The sequence below is a fragment of the Capra hircus genome, chromosome 9 (genome assembly GCF_001704415.2).
Source record: "Capra hircus breed San Clemente chromosome 9, ASM170441v1, whole genome shotgun sequence".
Classification (NCBI taxonomy): domain Eukaryota; kingdom Metazoa; phylum Chordata; class Mammalia; order Artiodactyla; family Bovidae; genus Capra; species Capra hircus.
Genome location: NC_030816.1, coordinates 28,775,057 through 28,780,944, shown reverse-complemented (window position 1 = coordinate 28,780,944; position 5,888 = coordinate 28,775,057).

Genomic DNA, 5,888 nt, shown 5'->3' with positions numbered 1-5,888 from the left:
TCTGTCTCCCACGGCCCAGGCCCCCTGACCAGCCCCTTAGTGGAGAAGTGGGGGGAAGCAGCGGACAGGCCTGGAGAAGGCCTGGGCACCCTCACCCTCTCAGGGAGACTTCCTTGGCTGCCAGGCAGCCGTGGGTGCCTGTGCCCCGTCTTCCCTCGGCCCCTGGTCCCCTCCTCCGTGCAGCACTGGTCACACGACTGTAATCATGCCCGTGTCTTGTCATCACTCGTGTGGCTGGCTGTGCCCCTGCTGCACGGCCACATGCGGCTGTGGGAGCCGCTTCAAACATGCTCATGGAGTGACTGAAGGTGTTGAAGAGAAGCAGGACCTCTGAAGGCATCCGCAAGAGTGAGCTGAAGGGGTCTGTGTCCCCCAAATACCTGCTCGGCATTTTGTCCTGCTGGAAAAGCCCTCACTGAGGAGTGCCAGGTAAGAGCCTGCACTCCTGCCCTTGCAGTTTGATTTCCTTTGAGTTTCTCCTTCCTTTTTCTTCCAACCATTCCGCAGAAGCAGAGAGTACTGGCTTAGTGTGAGGCACTTGTGACTTTTGTCTTCACAGCCACTGTTGGCACTGGAGGTCTGCTTCCCTGTGGGTCACCCAGACATGCAGACACCATCCAAATAAGCAAATTCCCTGCACTCACTTCACTGGTTCTTGACTGTAGCTTCACACCCTGCCTCTTTGATGCTGAGGTCCGAGGGCTCCATGCCAACACACAGCAAATTCAGTCCCAGGTGTTGCAGAAGGGAGGCTGTAAAGGAACAAAAGCTGTCAAGCCAGGTGCCGCCATAGTGGGGGAGGGGAGGAGATACAACAGAGCTTCCATCCAGGGTCTCATCAGCAGATGGACGGCCGACGAGGGCACGGCATGAGAAGAGCTGGGATGGGATGAAGGACGGAGGAGGTGACCAGAAGGCAAAGCCAGTGACCCTCTGGACATGCCCTGGTTCTCACGGCCCACCCCTCTTGTTCACCTGGAATGGGGTGGTTAGTTGTCCCCTGCCCGCCCCCTCAGCAGGCCACCCTCTCTCCCTCCAGGCAGGGCTGGACAGGAAGATGCTCAGGAGCCAGTCTAACTGAGCCAGTAACACATTCAGTTGACTCGCGCTTTTATTTTCACGCATTCATTTGTTGATGTTTTTCCTCATCCTCATTGCCCAAGAGGATTGACTATGCATGGAACTGTGATGTGTATTCTATGATCTGCCTAGAGAATTACCTCAGTGTTGGCCAGAGCTTAGCATTCTTAGCCACATGGGGCTCGGAGACGCAGTCAGTGGGACTCAGAATTCCTGGGCGTCCTGCAGGCAGGCGGTCAGCACAGTGCAAAGGCAGGTCCAGGGCAGCCCACCCCCAGGCTGGAGTCTCCCTCTCCCTGAAGTCGGCTTCCTTCACTGGCTTTGTGCCCATGGGCCTCCATGGGCTCCTCAGACCCCTCTCCCCTCAGTCCCTCCTCAGGCCCCACTGCCCTGGCTGTGGAGGTCACTGTGGTGGGACCAGCCTCACAGCTCAGGCCAGAGAGAGGAATCCTGGTCTCTAGCTATTTTCAGAGCTAAAATTGAAGCCCATGGTTTATTTGCTCAGCACTTAATTAGACTCCAGTCCAGCGCAGGGCCGCCTCCTTCCCGCCCACAAGCGAAGGCCTGACCAGTGGGTTTGGGAGCTGACGCCATGTCACAGGCAGGAGGTTGGGGCCTGGAGTATTTTTACAAACTCAAGGCTTCAGAAAACAAACCACTTGGCCCCCAGCCAGTTAGCCTAAGTCGGTTGGGAGAGGGAGGGAGCAGGAAAGCGTCATATCATCCTTCCTTCTTTGAACTGCATCGTAAATCTGCCAGACAGGAAACAGGGATCTGGAGAGGAGGGGAGAAGGGGGGCAACCAGTGAGGCTGGGCCCAGGTTACCAGCACCCTGGGAGCCTGGCTCGGGGTGGGGGTGGGGGGCCCTGCAGTAGGGGGAGGGGATGGGCGGGGCGGGGTGGGGTGGGGGTGGGGAGGGCAGGTGAGAGGGCACATGGGTCATGTTGAAAGCTTCCTGGGTCAGGTTGGGATTGGGATGAGTGTAGGTGCCTGAGGGTGATTTCTGGGATCTACTTTTTGTAGATAAGAGGTTTTAGAGCTGGAAGGGATTTTAGAGACCTCTTTAATGAGGATGTTGATGGCAACAAAGGAAAAATAAATTACCTAAAGCCACACAGTTAATGAGACTGGAAGTGGGGACAGGGGTCTTCTGACTCCTAAGATGGCTATCCTCCAGGCCCCTCACAGTGCTGTTCCTTGCTTTCGTGGGGACACAATCAGGTAAAGGTAAGGCTCAAATGACTCGCGAATGCGTTTGGGTGAAATGACATGTTAATTCACAATAAGAGCTGATGTTTAATACTCTACTGGGGAGAGAGTTTGATGGGAGGTCCCTGAGCTCCATGGTAGAGCACTTCTGACCACCAGGATGGGGAGGCATCATCTTGTTACTGACAGGGTTTTTGGCCTTCCCTAGTCAATAGAAGTTGATAAGAGGCCAGAAAGGAAATTCAGGCAAGGCTTTACTGGGGCTGCTGCTGCGGTGGAGGGAAGTCAAGTAACACATTACCTTCCTTGCTTCCTGACAGGGCAGGGGAGCGGATGCCCTGGTACCTTATGGGGTGAGGGTAGGGCTGTGTCCAGGAATCAGGCCAGAGGTATAACTTGGGTGGTCTGCCTACCCATTTGGTGGTGGTGTGTGCATGGGGTATGCTCAGTACGCTGCTTTTGCTCCCAGCTTTTCAGAGTGGCGGTTGGGTTCTTGGTCTTTGTGTGTCTTGTGTCCATAATTTGCCCCAAATGCACACGCACACAGCTCTTTTTAGTCCCATATAGTTTGTTGCTTGAGGAAACGTTTGTCCAGGTGCAAGTACTAGGTCAAAGGGCTCCGGGTCCCAGCCTGTCTCAATCTGTTTGTGATCAATCTAAGGCCATCTCAGCTTTGGTGTCTCTGGAAGGCATCAGTTCAGTTCAGTTGCTCAGTCGTGTCTGACTCTTTGCGACCCCATGAATGGCAGCACGCCAGGCCTCCCTGTCCATCACCAACACCCGGAGTTCACTCAGATTCACGTCCATCGAGTCAGTGATGCCATCCAGCCATCTCATCCTCTGTCGTCCCCTTCTCCTCCTGCCCCCAATCCCTCCCAGCATCAGAGTCTTTTCCAATGAGTCAACTCTTCGCATGAGGTGGCGAAGTACTGGAGTTTCAGCTTTAGCATCATTCCTTCCAAAGAAATCCCAGGGCCGATCTCCTTCAGAATGGACTGGTTGGATCTCCTTGCAGTCCAAGGGACTCTCAAGAGTCTTCTCCAACACCGCAGTTCAAAGGTATCAATTCTTCGGCACTCAGCCTTCTTCACAGTCCAACTCTCACATCCATACATGACCACTGGAAAGACCATAGCTGTGACTAGACGGACCTTAGTCGGCAAAGTAATGTCTCTACTTTTGAATATACTAGCTAGATTGGTCATAACTTTTCTTCCAAGGAGTAAGTAAGCGTCTTTTCATTTCATGGCTGCAGTCACCATCTGCAGTGATTTTGGAGCCCCAAAAATTAAGTTTGACACTGTTTCTACTGTTTCCCTATCTATTTCCCATGAAGTGATGGGACCAGATGCCATGATCTTCGTTTTCTGAATATTGAGCTTTAAGCCAACTTTTTCACTCTCCTCTTTCACTTTCATCAAGAGGCTTTTTAGTTCCTCTTCACTTTCTGCCATAAGGGTGCTGTCATCTGCATATCTGAGGTTATTGATATTTCTCCCGGCAATCTTGATTCCAGCTTGTGTTTCTTCCAACCCAGGGTTTCTCGTGATGTACTCTGCATATAAGTTAAATAAGCAGGGTGACATATATACAGCCTTGACGTACTCCTTTTCCTATTTGGAACCAGTCTGTTGTTCCATGTCCAGTTCTAACTGTTGCTTCCTGACCTGAATACAGATTTCTCAAGAGGCAGGTTAGGTGGTCTGGTATTCCCATCTCTGTCAGAATTTTCCACAGTTTCTTGTGATCCACACAGTCAAAGGCTTTGGCATAGTCAATAAAGCAGAAATAGATGTTTTTCTGGAACTCTCTTGCTTTTTCCATGATCCAGCGGATGTTGGCAATTTGATCCCCGGTTCCTCTGCCTTTTCTAAAACCAGCTTGAACATCAGGGAGTTTGTGGTTCACGTATTGCTGAAGCCTGGCTTGGAGAATTTTGAGCATGACTTTACTAGCATGTGAGATGAGTGCAACTGTGCGGTAGTTTGAGCATTCTTTTGCATTGCCTTTCTTTGGAATTGGAATGAAAACTGACCTTTTCCAGTCCTGTGGCCACTGCTGAGTTTTCCAAATTTGCTGGCATATTGAGTGCAGCACTTTCACAGCATCATCTTTCAGGATTTGAAACAGCTCAACTGGAATTCCATCACCTCCACTAGCTTTGTTCGTAGTGATGCTTTTTAAGGCCCACTTGACTTCACATTCCAAGATGTCTAGCTCTAGGTTAGTGATCACATCATCGTGATTATCTTGGTCGTGAAGATCTTTTTTGTACAGTTCTTTTGTGTATTCTTGCCACCTCTTCTTAATATCTTCTGCTTCTGTTAGGTCCATACCATTTCTGTCCTTTATTGAGTCCATCTTTGCATGAAATGTTCCCTTGGTATCTCTAATTTTCTTGAAGAGATCTGTAGTCTTTCCCATTCTGTTGTTTTCCTCTATTTCTTTGCATTGATCGCTGAAGAAGGCATTCTTATCTCTTCTTGCTATTCTTTGGAACTCTGCATTCGGATGCTTATATCTTTCCTTGTCGCCTCTCTTCTTTTCACAGCTATTTGTAAGGCCTCCCCAGACAAGAGAAGACTCTACACATGGACATCACCAGATGGTCAACACCGAAATCAGACTGATTATATTCTTTGCAGCCAAAGATGGAGAAGCTCTATACAGTCAGCAAAAACAAGACCAGGAGCTGACTGTGGCTCAGATCATGAACTCCTTATTGCCAAATTCAGACTCAAATTGAAGAAAGTAGGGAAAACCACTAGACCATTCAGGTATGACCTAAATCAAATCCCTTGTGATTATACAGTGGAAGTGAGAAATAGATTTAAGGGTCTAGATCTGATAGATAGAGTGCCTGATGAACTATGGAATGAGGTTCATGACATTGTACAGGAGACAGGGATCAAGATCATCCCCATGGAAAAGAAATGCAAAAAAGCAAAATGGCTGTCTGGAAGGCATAGGTGAGAGGAAGCTGAGATCTGTGATGTCTCTAAAAAGATCTAGATACCAGCCTTGGAAGCACCATTGCTGTTGGATTAAACTTATGCTCAGCCATGAAGTCACAGAAACTCCTATGTTTTCCAACTCTCCCTTCCCCTCCCACAGCACTCCTGAGGCTGCTGCTTCTTCTTTTTTTAATTATCTATTTATTTGGCTGCACTGAGTCTTAGCTGTGGCATGCGGGATCTTCAGTCTTTGTTGTGGCTGGCGTGTACCATTTTTTAGTTGTGGATGTGAACTCTTCCTGGCAGTATGTGGGATCTAGTTCCCTGATCAGGGGTCAATCCGGGTCCCCTGTGTTGGGAATGCCAGTGGACCACCAGGGAAGTCCCCTGAGGCTGCCTCTTAAATGAGGAATCCAGTAGATGAGAATAGTACAAGCCCTCCCTACACACTACAGGACCCTGAATTAAGGTAAATAATGGCCATAGCCAACATTTATCTACTTACTTTGCCAAGTGCTTCACTAGCATTCCCTCATGTCATCTTGATAACTGTTCTCATCATCCCCCATTTCACAGTGAGGATATTGAAGCTCAGAGAGGTTAAACAATTTGTCCAAAGTAGTCCAGGTAGGACCAAGACGTGAC